Raw genomic sequence first — 19,251 nt, forward strand, 5'->3', positions numbered from 1 at the left:
TCTCTCTCTCTCTCTGTCTCTCTCTCTCTCTCTCTCTCTCTCTCTCTCTCTCTCTCTCTCTCTCTCTCTCTCTCTCTCTCCTGAGACAAGGTTTCTCTGTGTAGCCCTGACTCACTCTGTAGACCAGGCTGCCCTGAACTCATAGTTCTACCATTCCTGGCTGGAACCATATCTTAACAGCAATCAGTAGAAAGTTTAATGCCTCTTTGCTGCTTAAAATCCCATTCTGTGTCCCTGGATTATGCTCTGGTGGTGAATGTGATTCCCCAATGTATGCAGAGCAGGTAGGGGGCAGCGACAGCTGAGGCCCAGTCCTTACACAGGAGCTACCTGGGCTGAGCTTGGATAACTCAGTGTCTCTGGCTTTCAATAACTTCAGCTGTAAACAGGGAAAGGAGGTGGCTGAGATGAATTCTGAAGTTTCTTCTTGCTCTAAAGACCCTGATTCTGGTGTCTGCTGCAAACTGGCCTAGAAGCTCTTATTAAAAACCCTACTCAAACATAACCTCCAGCCTAGCTGATGAGCCCACCCTAGTCACAGTCAGCTCTCTCTAGACTCCTTCCAGTAGGATCTGCTGCCGTTCCCAAGGCTGTGCTTGGTCCACACGTGTGTCATTGCTGTGCACACACTCATATTCACACGGTTCCCGTTTCCACAGTGGTCTCCTTCTCCCTTATCTACCGGAGAAGACAATAAAATCACCCAAACTTTAAAACAATTGTAATGTCTTCCGAGAAGGTGACCTGCTCACCGATGTCTTCAGAAACTTGTTCATAGCATGTTATAGAATGTGGCATGTTGTACACACAGCTGCTGAGATGAGGCTCATGCCTGTCCCTCTGTAAGATCGCTACTGGTGTCCGGAAGGAGGGGTCCAAAGTTCGGTTTCCTAGCTGACTCCAAGCATTATAAATAAAAGCCATAACCCAATATTTCTTGAATAATCTGTAAAGAAGGCATTTTTCAGAAATACGACCTACTGTTTTGGGTCCTAAATCCAAACCTTTAATGTAGGCCTCACAGTGTGCTATGTATTATGATGTTGACCCTATTGAAATTGGACAGGGCTTCTTGTGGAAGCTTTTAGAAGCGATTTTACTATTTTTGTAAAATTTCTGTTACATTTATTTATTGCGTGTGTGTGCACTTGTGCACTCAGGTATGTTTGAGTTCACACATGTCAAGACGTGCGTAGACTTGGAGGACAACTTTTAGAAGCTAGTTCTCTCCTTCTATAATGTGGTTCCCCGGGAATGAGTTCAGGCTGTCATAATTGGTGGCAGGTGCCTTTACCACTGAGCTAGCTTATCAGTCCTAAGGGTGATTTTAAAAACACTGATTTCTGACACTCCCCTCCCCATTTTTTTTTTTTTAATTTCTTAGTAAAATCATTGGGAGCCTGGTAAAGCTTCTGAGTTGTTTAAATTTCATACACGCACGGAAGGATGCGTCACCTCCAGAAGGAGACCAAGAGTAAGTTCTCTCTGTATCAACTGATGATTTGGGAACCACCAGCACCACAGAGCTTTGAACAGTATTTGTGATGGAGGAAAGTGTACCTAGCGTTTTGCATGGAGCAAGTCTTATTTTGAAGACTTGTATTGAACAGTGTACCATGCTTAGTGTATTCTCTCTCCTAGTCTCTGTGGTGATTTGAATAAGAATGCCCCCATAGGCTCCTGTATTTGAATGCTTAATCATCAAGGATTAGGGGTGTGTCCTCATAGGAGGAGGTGTGTCCTTGAAGGAACAGTGTCACTGGGGGTGGGGCTGTGAGGTTTTAAAAATCCATGCCAGGCCCAGTCTCTCTGTGCCTGAAGAACAGGATGCAGCTCTCAACTACTTTTCCAGCTCCATATCTGCCTGCATGCCAACATGCTCCTCACCGTGGTGATAGTGGACTGAACCTCTGAAAATATGAGCAAGCCCCCCAATTAGATAGTTTCTCTTTTAAGTGTTCCCTTAATCATGGTGTCTCTTCACAGCAAAAGAACAGTGACTAAGAGAGAGAGTGTCTATGAAAATTAAAAATACTTGCTAGTGAGACATTACTGCCCAGCTGAGCGCTATTGATTTTAAGAGAAACCAGGAAGCCTCCTACACAAGCACAACTTCCTGGACTAGCATGTTTAGAACCTAGATCTTCTCAATTCTAATGGCATTGATTTAATTGACAGCTCTACTTCAGAGTTCATTACAAAAGATAAAAACACACCTTTTCTTTATATAGGTTTCATAGTCTATAAGAAGCTTTATCAGTTGCTCTCACTGGTCTATTTTTGTAAGATGAGGGACAGATCTTATGATCTCATGTGTGTGAGTGTGTATGTATTTATGAGTATGTGTGTATTTGTGTGTATGTGTGTGCACGCCTGCATGTATAGGCCAGAGTCAACCAACATATTTTCTTCAGACACTCTCCACCTGGTTTTCTGAGACAGTCTTTCATTTTTTTTCCAACCCCATGATTTGTCTAGGCTCACTGGCTGCTGAGCTCCAGGGATGCATCTTCTGCCTCTGCTCCCCAGTGCTGGAATTCAAGTGCACGCCATCACAGCTAGCATTTATGTAGGGTGTAAGGACTGAGCTCAGGACCTCATGCCTGCCTGGCAAACACCTTAGTGAATGAACCATTTCTGAGAAAGATAAAGTAACCTAACTCTTGAAGAAGTTGAGTGATGCCAGGACATTTTTTTTTTGTTTTGGATTTTTGAGACAGAGTTTCTCCGTAGTTTTTGGTTTCTGTCCAGGAACTCGCTCTGTAGACCAGGCTGGCCTCGAACTCACAGAGATCCGCCTGCCTCCTGAGTGCTAGGATTAGAGGCGTGCGCCACCACCGCCCGGCAGGACATTTTGAAGTTGAGAAGGAAACCAGGTCCTCTGATACACAGACCATCTCACATCCCCAAAGGAACTAAAAGCCACACAGACAAGCTGGCTTATGCATCCTCTAATCAACTTGTCTGTGAGACATAGGGCTACTTTACTAAGTTTGAAAACACACACATGCACACGCACACATGCATACAGGCGCACACACACACGCACATGCCCCATCAGAGCCTTCTCAGCTGGTTGACTTGCCACATTAACTGCTTGAGTGTCCACTAGCAGATACAGAACATGTTGAAGTCCATAGCCACAAAGTTGAGTCCGTATCTCAGTTATGATAAATTAGTGGCAAGTTTTATTCTTGACCAAGTCCTACCTCTAGGAAATGACTCTCAAGGGCATCTTGTGCTCTGCCTTAAACGCTGACTAGATTGTTACTCTCAGCAGAGGCTGGAAGACTCCACTAGGTGCTGAAGATGTCAGGACTGCCTTTTGGAGCATAGACAATGCTAGCTCCTATTTTTCCACTCACAGGGACTCGTGGTGCAGCTGTCTATACTTTGAGAGGAAAAGCACAAGAGGAGTCTCATGCCACAAGGAGACTGTGGAGACCAAAGTGCACGGCTTAGCCATTGAAACAACCGGGCTACAGCAACAATTTGTAACAATTTGTAAAAGGCTATGCCATCTCCCAGGAAGACATGGAAGATGCTCACACTGCCATCAGACCACAGGCATGCACCCCATAGACTTCCTTGATTGCTTATCCATCTAGAAAATGAAGGTAGAATAGACAACCCAGAGAAGGTGCTTGGATGTAGAGAGGCTCGCAGTAACACAGATCAGATGTTTGAGAGAACCATGGTCTTCCGGGGAGAGGGCAATGTAGCCTAAAAAGCACAAGCGTGTTAGATAGATGAAATTGGAGAGGCTATTTACTTTTGAATCTAGTTTTTCTCACTTTCTCTAGGGATTCTATTCTTTTAGGGCTGTAGTAGGTGTAAATAAGCATTACTGTCATTATCAACATTATCATTATCACCTTTATTCAGTAAAGAATTAGTATGGAATGCCAGTGCTTCTAATAATAATTATATGAAACCATGAACTTTGGTTTTGTATGTATCAAAAGGCAGAGTATGAATTATTGAAGTCCTTGGTCCTTGGCTTTATCTAAAATCCAGTACTTCCAGGATCAGTGAGATGGTTCCGTGGGTAAAGGCACCTGAGTTAGAATCCAGGAACTCATGTAGAAGTGGAAGGAGAGAACAATGCTCTGACCTCTACACACACATCATGATACATGTGTTCTCTCTCTCTCTCTCTCTCTCTCTCTCTCTCTCTCTCTCTCTCTCACACACACACACACACACACACACACACACACCACAGAGAGAGACACACACAGAGACAGAGAGAGAATAGCTAAAATCCAACCCACTAGTGGAAGGAACTAAACTTGCCTAAATGAGCTGTCGTGACTAATGGGAAGATGCATGATGCGTCAAGAGGAGTGGGTATAGAGAAAGGAGCCCTGGTTCTTTCTTCTACTCTGCTGTTGACTTAGGTGATTGTGTTTAGCTTAAATTTCTGAGGGTATAAAGTGAGAAATTCAGATTGTGTGGAGTTAGAAATACCAGTATAATGATAATTTGGTAGGGATAAAATCTTGGATAAACAATCAGTGAAGACAAGTTAAGATAACCATTCTGTCTGCAAAAAGCTCAATACCTGGGTCCAGCTGTTTTTTATTTGTTGGTAAAATAAGGGGCATGGAAACAAGCTTGCTCATTTGTAAGTTGGTTTGCTGGGTAGGAGAATTTTTCGTTTGGCAAATGGGAATCAATTAATTGTGAGCACTTGTTTATTGATGAGCTAGACTAGACCATCTCTCTCTCTCTCTCTCTCTCTCTCTCTCTCTCTCTCTCTCTCTCTCTCTCTCTCTCTCTCTCTCTCTCTCCGTCTCTCTCTCTGGGACCAAGTTAGGGTGTGGCCTTTTGGGACCTGGAGAAAAATGGCCTGCGGCTTAGGTGTGTGTGCGCTCTCTCTCTCTCTCTCTCTCTCTCTCTCTCTCTCTCTCTGTCTCTCTCTCTCTCCGTCTCTCTCTCTCTCCCCCCCCCTGCAGTGAATTCAGAACAATAGCTCTTCTTGTCACTATTCTGACCAAATGTCCTCTCAAGGAAATGGCAAGTCAAAGTAAAAAAGGGACAGTGAAAGTCGGAAAAGACACGCTACTCGATCTACGCTTTGAGCTTATGAAGCTGCCTTGTCTATCCAAGACCCAGTGGCTAGCATGTCCCCTGTCCTTTGAGGACGTCAGCAAGGCATTTCTCAGGAGCCATAGGTCTTGGCCATTATTCCCTCCTGTGACCCACTGAGGGGCTAGGGAACTCAGAGTGAAATGTGGATTTCTACGTTTGCATCCTGTTTTATTTGTTAAAAGCTTATGTTATGCAAACATTCACTTTTGGTTCTCTGCATGTGGCGCATGCATGCCTGTGTACCGAGAACACACACGGCAGAGGCTGGAGTTGTTGGGCATATCTCTCTCTTGAAAAATCTTTGTTTTTGAGATAGAATCTCTTCCTAAATTGGAAATTCACTGATTGTCTGGATTAGCTTGTCATCAAGCCCTGGGATAGCACCCAGGCACAAGCCACCATGCTGGGCTTCTAGATGGGTCCTGGGGACCCAAATGCGGCCCTCCTGCTTGTTCAGTCAATATTTTACTCATGGAACCTCCCCCTCAGCCTGAGTAATATTCTTTTCTTTTTAAAAATAGATTGATTATATTTTATGTATAGGAATGTTTTGCCTACATGTATGTCTGTGCACACATGTATGTTTGTGCTTGGGTCTGCAGATGTCAGAAAAGGGAGTGGGACTCCTTGGGACTGGCATTAAGAATGATTGTAAGCCACCATGTTAATGCTGAGAGCTGAACCCAGGTCTTCCGCAAGAACAGTGCCCTCAACCACAGAGCTGTCTCTCTGGGCCCCAAAACTAATTTCTTGAGAGAGGGTTGGCTGGCTGAGTATATGGTCAGTAAGTATATAAATAATGACCTGAGTCCAACAAATACTTTTTAAGTGCCCACATGCCAGGCTATGAGATTTTCACGCACCCTTTCCACCATGCCTCTGTGCCAGGACAAGACCACTTTCAATTACAGTATTGATTAACCGAATGACGGCATACTCTAAAGAGCAGTGTAAGGGCTAAATTATCAATTTTTTGTTCCTTTGATATAAAAATATCAGAGACTTTTGTTAATTAACAGAAATGGAATACTGAGCTCTTTTCAGCCTCAGGTAACAACATTTCTCCTTTTTTGAAAATCCACAGAACTTTGTACCATTTGAATAATTGGCTCTCAACTAAAGTTGCTTATAATTTAAACTAAAAGGGTTTACGAGGTCAGAGTTATCCGTCTTTCACAATGTAGATTTTTCTTTAGTAATATAATGTCATGTGTAATAAAGGCCGGAGAATGACATGCTTGGCCACCCCCCGGGACTAAGTGTGAACTATCTCCCTGGCAGAGCGTCTCGCAAGTCAACACCCATCTCTGGCAGACTGGGACTGTTAAGAAAGGAAGTGGCCAGCCAGAGTCTGATGCCTGCCAGCCAATTCCATTTTCACCTCTTAGGTGCTCTGCCGATAGACAGGAGGATAGCAGATAGACCAGCAGAGTGGCTTCACCGAGTCTTCAAGATACACAACAGCTAGAACAACTACAATGAAAAATTATGCGATTTTTACAGAAAGGGCTTAAAGTTGGGAGGAGTAGGCTGATCGTGGGTAGATCTATGGGGAGCTGAGGTAAGAGGGAGGGGGGCAGTAAGCATGATCGAACACATCACATGCGTATGTGAAATTCTTAAAGAAGTAATTAATATTACATATATTTTAAAAGAAAGCTGTCATCTGCTGGAGGAATTTCATTTATGGGCATATTTTCTGTGAATCTGAGCCCTGTGTTAGCCTTGTGTTAAACGAGACGAGCTAAGCATCGAATGTGAAACAGCTATGGCTGCATATGGAAAGCACTCTGACTTGAGGAACAGACAGCATCAAGCAAGGTGCAGGCAGGGGAAGGCACTCAGCAGGGCGGGGGTCCACATGAGCCGGATTCTCAAGCTCCACTCACAACTAGACAGATTTCGCTAGGGAATTCAGGTTGCAAGTGCTCCTATTATAAGAATTATAAGAATACTTAATGCAGCCCCAAGAAGTCAGCTGAAAGAATAGATTTTTGCCTTTTCTTTTGGCTTAATCAATGCACGAACAAGAATTATTGCTGTTCACACTCACTTATGAGAGGGGTTGAAGCTCATGTCACTGGTAATAAAATATTTCTTTTAAATTATCCCTCTCGCCCATATGCACCGAGGAATACCCACATGACATTTTATTATTTTTTTTTGGTGTTATTTCTGAATCTGTAATGTAACCTCAGTTTTTTTTTTCCAAAACACTAAGACCCTTGAGTTAATGATTTTTTTTTCTGAGAGAGAAATGTTCAGGTTCAAATAAACTAAACTACAAAGAGTGTGTACCATTTCTATTAATAGACCCTAACCAATCAGAAATCTAAGCAATCAAACATTCAAATCCAACGCTCTGATTTTCAATGAAAATAAAAGCAAATGCATTCTTATGAAAAATTAAAAGCCCTCAGAAACCATGGAAGCTGGACCACCCTGTTTGGGCATAGGTTGCGCCACATCTGTATGTAACGATCAACGATCGCATTCAACCATGCTCCATGAAAGTGAACTATCTCTAACTGTCTCTCAGTCTCACTGCAGCCGTTTGGGGGGGGGGCTATGGAAATTCCCTTCGTGCTTTATAGACGAAGGAAGGGGGCTCTAGGAAGGGTCTATTAATGTCACCAACCGGCACACTCACTACTGGTTTCAAGCCGTCTATTATTTCCATGTTTATCACAATATACTTGTTAAGGTAAGGTAAAAACACAAACAGTTGTGCCTGAATTCTAGACAAGAGAAAGGCTACTTCTAAGTTGGAATTCAGAAAACCAAACCAAACCAAACCAAGCCAAACCAAACCAAACCATACTAAACCAAACCAAACACCATAGGGCTCATAGGAAGCCGACTGCCGAGGCTACCAGCTCCTCCAGCCGACCATAGAGTTCATAGGAAGCACACTGCTGAGCATGTCCTCCAGCCAACATGCAGCTCCTTGCTGCCTGGATTACCCTACCCACCTGCCCATCTCTGGGCTGCTAGAGACACAGGAAGCACAAGTATGCTTTTCTCCTTTCTTGTCAGAAGCTTCAAAGAGAGTCTTAAATCCTTAATTCTTCTCAATGCCTAGTCCTTTGTTGCTGTGGGGATTTTTCAGAAGCACTTTCTGAAGTAGCATTTTCCAACAGAACTTTCTGCGATGATGGAAATGCGTTGCCCCTCCCAACTAGATAGTCAGTCATTTGGTACCTATAGGTATTGAGCACTTGAAATATAAGATACTGACTGCAAAATATTTTAGCTCCAGTTGGACCTAGTGATGATGGACAGAGAGGTTCCATACAGTTTAAGATCATGGTTCACAGGACCCCATCAATAGCATCTGTAGGCTTATGGGGTTATTGATACGAATTTAATATGAGTAATGCCCTTAACTGGACTGGGGAACAGAAGTAAAATGTTGGCAATAGCAATGATAAGGAATCTGGGGATCTCTAAGGAGGGGGGAATGAGTTCATTTGCCTCTCAGAGTCATTTGGATTGAATTTGAATTTTTAAGCTAAGTTTTGGAGCAAGACAGAATTATCAATTCAGTGTAAAAATGTCTACTCTGTGGCCTGGCAGTGGTGGCACTCACCTTTAATCCCAGTACTTGGGAGGCAGAGGCAGGCGGATTTCTGTGAGTTCGAGACCAGCCTGGTCTACAAGATCTAGTTCCAGGACAGGCTCCAAACAAAGTTACAGAGAAACCCTGTTTTGAAAAACCAAAATAATGATGATGGTGGTAATGATGATGATGATGACAGTAAAAAAATGCCTACTCTGAAACATAGCATGTACTCACTTATAAGTGAATATTAGTTGTGAAGTAACAGATAATCATGCTAAGGTCTACAGACTCAGAAAGGCTAAGTGACAAGGACATCTTAGGGAGGGACCCAAGGATATCACTGGGAAGGATAAGTAGAATAGAATTCACAGGTGAACTGGGAGTGGGTGGGTTTGGGAACAAAAGGGATCAGGTGTGTGGGAAGGGAGAAAAGAGTGGGAGAAATTGCTGGAATTAGGGGGGTCATTTTGGGGGTAAGGTGGAAACTCCATGGACTCTACAAGAGTAACTCTAGCAAAGACTCCTAGTAATGGGGGCACCTTAACCCACCATCTTCTGCAATCAGGCAAAGCCTCAAGTGGAGAGACTGGGACACCCAAGCCAGCCACAATTTTTTTTTTTTTTTTGGTTTTTCGAGACAGGGTTTCTCTGTAGCTTTGGAGCCTGTCCTGGCACTAGCTCTGTAGACCAGGCTGGTCTCGAACTCACAGAGATCCACCTGCCTCTGCCTCCCGAGTGCTGGGATTAAAGGCGTGCGCCACCATCGCCCAGCTACCAGCCACAAAATTTTTGACCTACAGTTTGTCCTGCCTGCAGAGTGTTCTGGGAACAGAGCCTAGCAGAATCCTCATCAAAGAGACCAGAGAGACTTCATCCAGCAACCAATGGGAGCAGATGCAGAGTCCCACAGTCAAACATTAGGCAGAGCTCAGGGAGTCAAGGGACACCACAAGAACATGGCCCACACGATCAATTGACCAGGACTTGTGGGGGTCACAGAGATCGGGGGCCTGTAGGGGTCTGACTAGGTACTCTTTATATATGTTATGGCTGAGTAGCTAGCTTAGTGGTCTTGTGGGATTCCTAACAGTGGGAGCTTGGGGAGGGGTTGCTGACTCTTTTGCCTATTTATGGGACCCTTTTCCTCCTACCAAGTTGTCATGCCCAGCCTTCATGTAGAATATATATGCCATGTTTGGTTGATGTCTCTGAAGGCCTGCTCTTTTCTGAGGGGAGATGAGGAGTGTGGATCTGGAGGAGAGGGGAGATGAGGGGGAAACTGAGGGGAGGGGAGGGAGGGGAAACTGCAGTTGGGATGTAACATATGAGAGAAGAATTTAAAAAAACAACTACTGCACCAATGCAATCACCATGGCTACAGGAATCCAATGACTGAAGAAATTTCACTCCAAGCTGTTAAAGAGAAGCAAGGAGAAGTGAATGGGATATCAGAGTGCTAGAATGACCAGTGATCTCAGGACCACCCCTGATGATTTCTGTACTTGGGAGAATTGAGGAGACCCCAAGAAATGATAAATGAAAGGAGTTAGTATTGTGCACAGCCTATGGAAAGCATTTTATAGGTACTTGTACTTACAACGATCTTTATTTCTGCCTAGATTATTTTCGAGCCCTCTTCCAAGTCCCTTTGAAGCTATGCCAAGCTACTTAGTTTTGGGGAATGGACTAGGTCAGAGAGAGTATAGATAACAAGGGCATGTTGAGGACCATTTTAGTACCATCCTATTTGTGAACTGCTTCATAGGAAACATGTCACTGAGGAGGTTTATGTCACAGAGACAGACAGTACTGGACTGGTAGAACCAGAAGAGTAAAAAATCCAAGAGAAAGAGTAGCTAAGAGGACTGTCAGTATGTTAGACATTTGTGTTATATCACTATACTAATATTATCTAGGCTGGTGAGCCATGGGTAGCATCTGTGCCTGGCTGACCAGAAAACCACGAGGTGGCATAAAGGATGTGATGGGAAAGGGTATCTGGGTAAGTGGCATTGTGGGTGAGCATTTCAGGCCCGGTGGCTTAGTGGGAAGGGTACTGGCTCTGCCACACATTTGCAGGATTCAGATACTAACATTTCAATTATGTGACCACAAAGAGTGACTCCGTTAGGTTCCCAGCCTCTCCTTTCATTAGAGCAGCGGTGAAGATTACATACGCAAACTATTCTAACCCTAAATACAACAGCACAAATCGAAATACAAAAGCAGATGTGGATTTCCAGGTTCAGCCTTCCACTCTTCTAGTTCTCGTCCTTCCAGGAAAGCCTACTGGTTTTGCCTCCAACCTGATTTTTGAAACTTGGAGCTCAAGTTGTGTGAACAGTTGTAGCAAGCATAAGGCATCTGGGAGGGTGGGAGTGAGCGACAGTGGGTAGGCGAACAGATTAAAGAAGAAAGGATTAGAAGAGAGTGGTGTGTGGAAAGTGAAGTTTAAAGATGACATTGTCTAGCAGACTGTAGCTATCCGGGAAATAAATATTCTCTTAACATACATCCTCCAGTTGCCTTTCTCCTTTCTTCATCTGACCCACAAGACACAGTTAAAGAAACAAGCCCATACTGTATTAAAATCGGCGTTTGGAGGATGTAAACAACACGTGGTGGTGAGAGAAGGGTGCAGAGGAGAGAAGAGTCATAGCCCCAAACAAGCACAAATCTCTCTCCCTTTTAATGACTTCACTTGTTTGTTTGTTTGTTTTTTTTTTTTTTTTGTAGCCTTACAATGCTTCTGTTTCTGAAAAACCACAGAAATGCTTAGCAGGACATCATCCTTAGAAGCTTTTTCAACAGTTTATGAACCGGAAGACTTGCGTCAGGCAGAATGAGGCATCATCCAGAGTTATAAAGTCATATCCTGGAACGACAGGGGCGCCTTGCTCATCCACCCAGGAGAGCTGGGAACCTCTCAAGCAAGTCCCGGGGAAGCAGAGAACTGGGAAGGCAAAGGATTCTCACTTGTTTTCTAGATAAACACCAGACTACGCCCTTTAGGTGACTATATCGCTGTCGCAGGGAAAGCTAGCCAGAAAGTGGGGATCCCACGAGCTCCCGGGTATTTACCTCCTAGCAGGCAACTTTCAGCACCACGGACAGCACCCCGCCTCTCGCCAGCTCTTCCGATTGAGCACCCAGCTCTCTCCATGACCCGGGAGAAGAGGCAGGTTATTCCTGCATCCCTAGGCTACTGAGTTCAGATACTGCCTCTGCCAGTCAGGCGTACGTCCTTTGAGCCTCTGGACTCAAGATCTCAATGAACCGAGTTTCACACACGTAGCGGGATCAGTATTAAGAACAGGCGACAGCTCTGCTGCTCCTACCTTCCTTCATCTTTTCTCTGTCTTTCCATCCCTTCTGAGTCATTTGGCAGCCTCTACCTTACTGCTCGATCGAAATATAAAATGCACATTTGACGGGGGAGGAGGTGACTCAGGGGAGAGAGGAGGCTCAGAGCCACGCCACTCTATTCTGGCCCTCAGAATTCATGGGAAACTGAAAGTGCTTTGGGTCTGGGGAAAAGGCCAGGCTAAAGATGCAAAATAGCTCGGACGAAAGCCTCCAGCTCTGGGAGCAACGTACGCGGATACCTCTCCTGTCACATCCTTCTCAGCGCCTCATGGTGTCCCGGTTGGCTGGGGACAGATACTCCCAGTGGCGCACTAGCCTAGTCCCGGGCGTCGGGCTCCCTTTGAAGAGTTTTGCTCAGGTAAAAGGACAGATTGTTGTCCCTGCCTTTCTCAGGGACTGCGGGCCGGAAAACATCTTTTCTTTATCCAAGGGCTCAGTCCCAGGCCGAGAGCCCAGTTGCCCCAGCAAGGTGCGTTCATAGGCTTGGAGGACAGGATGGGCCCCAGCTGCGGAGACCCAGGCGGCCCAGACTCGCAGCATCTCAGCCTCGCGCTCCCGCCGCGGTGAAGGCTGCGCCCAGCCTGTCAGCTCCCGCGTGTCCCCACATCGGAGATGCTACCGGGGGCCCCATTCCCGGCTGGAGCCCGCGTGACCCTGACCTCGCCTCTTCTTTCTTTCAGAGACCCTCTTCCCATAGATCGCCCTCAACCTCCGCGCCATGTTCCCGCTTCCTCCCTTTGGGTGCCTAGGACTCCCTGGTTCATCTTCCTTGCAGGGGTCCAGTTGTGAAACCAGGGGCCGCACAAGGGACACAGCCTGTGGTGAAGGGGGGAATCTACTCACCAGAGGGGCTGGAGGTGATGACCTGGATGCTGATGGCCGGCGATCTGCACTTAGAGCTGAGGTGGGAGCGGTGATGGTGGTAAAGGAAGACGGGAGGCAGCGGCTGCTGCTGAATCGCTCCTCAATTATTCAGATCTAAACCCCTCCGCACCCCTCCAGCGCCTGCCAGTCTAGTCTCCAGCTTGTCTATCTCCGCCTCCTTGCAGTCACGTGGCTAGCCCAGCCCCTTCCATTACTGGGGACTAGCACCGCTCCTGAACACCCCTCCCCCTTCCGCCGGGTCTGTCACTCACCCGCCTTCCTGAGCTTCCAGGAGCGGCCTCCAGCCTCCTGCGTGCCCGCTGTGTGGAGCAGAGGAGCTGGGTTATATGCCCTGGAAACGCAGGGTGGGGTAGGGCAGGACTCTGCAGTGTCGCTGTGCTGGATGGGATGGTTTCTGGCACCAGCTCCACCTCTCCTGAACAGCGTTCTCGTTCCCGGTGAGGAGCCCTTGATGACTTTTAACCTCACCGCTATGGGAAAAGGGTGATGGAAACATTGATTTTCCCCTCAGCTCTCAAAGAAGACAAGAACCAAAGCTCAAAGAGACCAGGTTTCTTTTAGAGTCCACAACGTTTCAAAGATTTGAGGTTTTTGAAGACCTACAAGGAATTTCCATCTATGACCTAGCTTTTCTTTTCTTGTCTGTGAAGTGAAGATCTCCCAGGACTCTAGAGACAGTGGTCATTGTGTTGGTGCAGTTGTCTAGCTCTGTGCTGGACCTGGGCAGACAACAATAAATAAGAGTTCTCCTCTGGCTTCCATTAGAGATCGTTCCAGAAACGAGATGAGAGGGATGTGTCTGTCAAAAGAATGGAGATGTCCTTTGGAATGTAGAGTCTCTCATGAGGTCAGACTAGATAAGATAGTCAGGCCAAGTGGACAGAGGAGATATGTGACACTTTTATTTTACACTTAAAGTGAGCATCCTGGAAGAATTCTCTGTCTCAAAAAGACTGTTTAGTGTGGTGGCATGGACCGTTAACCTCAGCACTTAGGAGGCAGAAGCATGAGGATTTCTTGTTCCAGAAAACAGATTATAGAAGTATTGATGACTGATGTATTGAATATATATTTGAGATACTCCGGATGCAGCATCTGATAATGCAAAATTGATTCCTGCTCTACAGTCCTAAAGCTGTGAAGGAAGCAGAATGTTGAGAATAAAGCAGCATTGGCCCCAGTAGCACTGGGTACCACTTTAATCTAATGATGGAGAACTGGCATACATAGACGCAAGCACAGGGCATCTTATCCACGACCTTTCTGGCACCGTTTATCAGTAAGAGTTATCGGTAACATCCCTGTGGTCGAACTGCTTGAATGGGCAGTACTTGGGCTAGGAGGGGTTGGCAGGGGCTTTAAAGCAAGGTTTGATTTTGTCTCCTGCTTCATGAAGGTGAAGGTGAAGAATTCTACACTCAGTGGTATTCTTGCCTCTGACAGATTTGAAAACTGAGAAATCCGAGGTCCTGTAGCTCCCTGATCGGACAGAGCTGGTGTGGGACCCTTCTGCTGGGAGTAGTGCGTCTGAGTTGTGGAGGAACAAAAGGATGACAACTGAAACCCTGGATTTGTCAGTTCACCTTAAAGGCATGCTAAAGAAATATTCTGGGTCTGGAGAGACAGCTCAGCTCATGTGCCTGCTATGAAAATATGAAGGCTTGTGTTTAGATCTCCAGCACCCACCCCAGCTGGGAGCCCCACTGTGTGCCTGCAACTCCAGTGCTGGGAAGGGGTGGGAGCAGACAGACTTAGAAGCTTACTGACCAGGCAGCCTAGACAAACCAAAGAGTTTCAGATTCAGTGAGAGATACTGTCTTAACAAACAAACAAACAAACAAACAAACAAAAGATGCTCAGCATTGTGATTCACGCCTTTAATCCCCAGTACTCAGGGGGCAGAGGCAGGCAGATCTCTATGAATTCGAGGCCAGCCTGGTCTACAGAGTGAGCTCCAGGTCAAGGATACAGAGGAGACCCGATCTTTAAAAAACAAAAACCAAACAAACATGAGTTTAGACCAGAATATCGGGCCTAGGGATATAGAGTAAAGAAGGCTGGACAAAGAAAAAAGCCAGTAGTATAGTAGTATGAAAAAAAAGGAGAGAGAGAGAGAGAGAGAGAGAGAGAGAGAGAGAGAGAGAGAGAGAGATATTCAGAGAGAGAGAGATTCAGAGAGAGAGAGATTCAGAGAGAGAGAGAGAGAGGTCTAGGAAAGATGCCTGATGTTGATTTCTGTTCTCCACATGCACACTTGCCCCAAGCACACATCTAAGTTAAAATATGCATAGATCAAATGCACAGCACAACTCTCCCATACACACAATTTTAAACAAAGGAAATCAATAAATCAATAACTACTTGATTGCTGGACATTTACTAATCTTCAGGTTTTCTACTGGGTATCTAAATTTCCAGAGGACGTTCCAAACAGGCCCGTTTCTTTCCCAAATGTGTAATCCGATAGAGCGCTCTCCTCACCCTCAGCCCGTAGGACAGAACATTGCTTTGTGGGTGTTGCTGTGTAAAGGGGTCAGAGGTTAGGGATGTCAAACTAATGATTTCCTAGCCTGGAAGGAAAGATCAAAACAAATACATCCCACTCTGTGCTTGCTTTAAGTACAGTTCTTCCTACAGATGAACCTGTTTGAGAATTTTCCTTTGACTGCTTTATCTAGAAAGCTGGCATTGTTTGCCACGGGTGAAAGACGACCATTGGAAAGACAATAAAGCAACACTGCTATATTCCGTCTGACCACCTTCACCTCTCCCAGAAGTCAACACGGCCTGAATTCATTGTCTTGCTAAAATGGGTACTAACGGTTATTAGTGAGATGGTAAGCAATTCTGGCCTCAAATTGAGATTTTTTTTCCCATAAAATAAGCAGAAAAATTGACAAATAAGTACAAAAAAATCAACTTTGAACTCTAAAGTCATAGGTCATGTAATGTCAAGTCCAGCTAGCATCTAAATCAGGGTTTCTCCTGCCTTGATGCACACAAGAGCTATCTGGAGATCTTGTTAAAAATGCAGAACCAGGTTCAGAAGGTTGGGAGGGTACACAAGAATTAATATTTTTTCTATTTTTCTCTTATCATATGTGCATGTGTTCATGTACATGTGAGCAGGTGCATTTGTTCATGTACGTGTGTGCACATGTTCGTGTAAGCAAGTGCCTGTGTGTGCTCACATATGGACATGTCCATGAGGCAGCTAGGAAGAAGACAACTTTGGGTGTCATACAAAGAGCATGGTCCACTTACTTACCTGGAGACAAGGTCTCTCGTTGGCCTTGAACTCACTCTAGCTTAGTGCTAGACTGGCTGGCCAGTCAGTCCCAGGATCCCCTTGTCTCCTCTGCCTCCGTGCTCGGATTACATGTATTTCCCACTGCTCCCAGACTTTTTGTATGGTTCTAGGAATTGAACTTTAGTCTTCATGTGTGTAAGGCTCAACAAGGCAAGGTGCACATTTCATATTCTAGTGCTTTCCTCAAAAGATCCATTAAATCAGGATTTGATGGGTTTTTTTTATTGTTGTTCTTGCTTTTTTGTTGTTTGTTTCTTTTGAAGGAGAACTCGAAAAAACTCAAACAAACAAAGTAAAACCCATAAACATATCAACAAATATGATATTTGTTAGGCCACAATTTGAAAGTCAAGTTTTGGAACATTGTGTTCTATAAGCGATTTTTTTCAATATTAAACGCACTCAAAGTTCTAGTAGCTTACAATAACAGACGCTGCTTCATTATTCATGTTGTATATCTATCTCTGGTCACAATGGGCTCCGCCCCTCAGGGCCACTGCTCTTTTATGATGCCCTACCTTAACATGATAGCTTGGGCTTCACTTTGGTGAGCAAGACCAGGTTTGGCAGACCCTGCAGCCGAAACTCAAAGTTCAGCACCATCTCCTCTCTATTGCCTGCCACCCACTGGCTGTTCACCTGGCTCTACTCCACCGCAACCACAGAGAAGTGGAGAAGACTGTGCTTCCACTTGCCTGGAGTGAGAGCAAAGGCAGACATGGAGAACCGTGTCTTCCTCATACATAGGTTTTCTACAGATAACCAACTTTCATTATTTTACCTCAATTGTATCCTGCTTTTTTGATCTCCTCTAGCCAAAAAAAACCACCATTAGTTTACTTTCTCCTGGGCCCCCTTTACCACATGCAGGGAAAACACAGTATGATATCAGAGAGAATATATGGTGATTGGAAAGTTTTGGGAGAGCAGGGACGTCACAGGAGACAAGTGAGCCAGGAAAAGTGGTTGGGGTGACTGAAAAAGAGAGAAAGACATGAAGATGTCATCATTCCAGTGCCCACTGAGTTCTGGGTCCTGCATAAGAACATTCACGTGACTACTGTCCTCACAATAGGCTTGGCAGATTGTCATTGCTGTGTTTTATACACACGTAAAACAGAGGCTCAGGAGGCTCAGAAAACGTGTCAAGGTCAACAACATGTGAACCAGGATCAGGGCTGATCTAGTCTATCCCAAGAAGTCTAAGAAAGACACTCTTAAAGAGCCAGGCCACACTAGTCTTGAGTGGATCAACTGTCACACTTTCGCTGTAAATTGCTGAGACAGTTTGCTGTCTTAGACCTGGACTGACAGACATGCTTGATGGAGTACAGCATCCAGACTCCACAGAAGCTCCTACATGAAACCATCGTGTCTCCACGGGAAGTAAGGGTTCTCCTGAACACACACAGAGGTGTTCCCAGGTCCACCATCCCACAGGCTAATCCTCTCCCCTCCACTCACCCTCTTTACCACATTTGTGTTGTGCAGTGATTTCCAAACCGAAACACTCCCTCCTGGAGGGAGCAGGAACACTCCTAAGACCAGGGAGTAAATAAAACGTACAAGTCTCAGAAGACTGGAATTTATAGGAGTCACAAGATTCCTCTCCAGGTTTATTCAAGCAGTAGCAATTATTTGTTGGGGTTCCTTTTAATGGGAAGAGACTTTCTGGAACTATCAAGTTGCCTATAAGTCTTACATGGAACGCCATGGTGGCAGTTTTCGTGAGTTGTCACTAATACTGGTATGGGCTTTTTGATGCTACTAACTACTACCTGTGTTGCCTGCACTCTGTAACCCCTCATATATCCTCCTGTAAGTAGCCCTAATACATTCACTAAACTAGATTAGGATGGAAATTTTTCTTTGGTCTTTTGTCAAATCTGGGCAAATAAACATCTGTTCTTGTCCCCACTAGCAAAGCCATATGTCTATGAAAAACACATTTGTCTATGAACTGTGTCAATGATATGACTGAAGCAAATGATCTAAGGATATGACAAAACATGATTTCTAAACTCAATAATGCCTCTATTAACCTTAAGAGGAACCTTGTAAAATATTAAGAAAGGCTATCACAGTACAGAGGGCAGCAGATGTTTGGAAAATTATCTTATGTCTAGTGGTGGAGGATATGATAGTGGATGTTGGGGGGATCATTTTCTGGAGCCTGAGAGTGGTAGGGTTTTAAATTGTTCTGTGCATTCCTAAAGTCAAGAGGTAGAGTCAGAATTCTAGAATCAAACAACTAACTAGATCTGTACACAGATGTTCCTGCGTGCCGATAACGCTTTCCTTTGCAAAGTTTTCAGATTTTCCCTCAGTACTCTAACATTTAATCCTCTCCATATCTATAGATAAAATCATCAATATTGATCAACAGAATTTGCCCAATAGTTTTTGTCTATTGCTTCCAAATCTTCACCACAAACTTGTAATTGGATAATGTCACTCCCTGTGAAGGAAACTGCCCCTAGAGGCTCATATATTAGAATACTTGGTCCTCGGTTGGGCATGTCTTAGTTACTTTTTTATTGTTGTGACAAAGAATCATGACCGAAGCAACAACTTGTAAAGAAAACATTTAATTTGAAATTCATGGTTCCGGAGGACTGGAGCTCCTGACTACCATGAAGGGAGCGTGGCAGCAGGCAGGTAGGTGTGACCCTGAAAGCTTCCATCTGATCACAAGCAGGAGGCAGAAAGAGAGCTAACAAGGGGCGATCTTGAAACCTCAAAGACCACCCCAATGACACACCCTTCAATAAGGCCACGTCTCTTAATCCTTCCTAAGTAGTTCCACCAACTGAGGACCAGTTATTCAAACATATGAGCCTGTGGGGGCATTCTCATTCACAAGGTGTGATGATGCCCAATCACAAGCTTGTGGCGAAGATTTGGAAGCAATAGACAAAATGTACTGGGAAAATTGTGTTGTTCAATATTGATAAATTTCTTTAGTGTAATTAGTAACAAAAATGGATATGAAGAGGACTAAAGAGCTTTATCCTGTTTTGAGCCTCCATTTGTT

The 19,251-nt window shown here is 44.8% G+C and overlaps 1 protein-coding gene across 1 annotated transcript in view; it reads right to left on the minus strand.

The window, feature by feature from the left end:
* The window catches only part of Slc7a14 (solute carrier family 7 member 14), a 103,213-nt gene extending 90,214 nt beyond the window's left edge, over positions 1 to 12,999 (minus strand). The window contains exon 1 of the mRNA XM_050129244.1: positions 12,866 to 12,999. The gene's annotated coding sequence lies outside the window, so the exon portion shown is untranslated. The remainder of the gene's footprint in view (positions 1 to 12,865) is intronic.
* Between the last annotated feature and the right edge of the window lie 6,252 nt (positions 13,000 to 19,251).

The sequence above is a fragment of the Alexandromys fortis genome, unplaced genomic scaffold (assembly GCF_014885135.2).
Source record: "Alexandromys fortis isolate MF-2015 unplaced genomic scaffold, M_Fortis_MF-2015_v1.1 scaffold_300, whole genome shotgun sequence".
Classification (NCBI taxonomy): domain Eukaryota; kingdom Metazoa; phylum Chordata; class Mammalia; order Rodentia; family Cricetidae; genus Alexandromys; species Alexandromys fortis.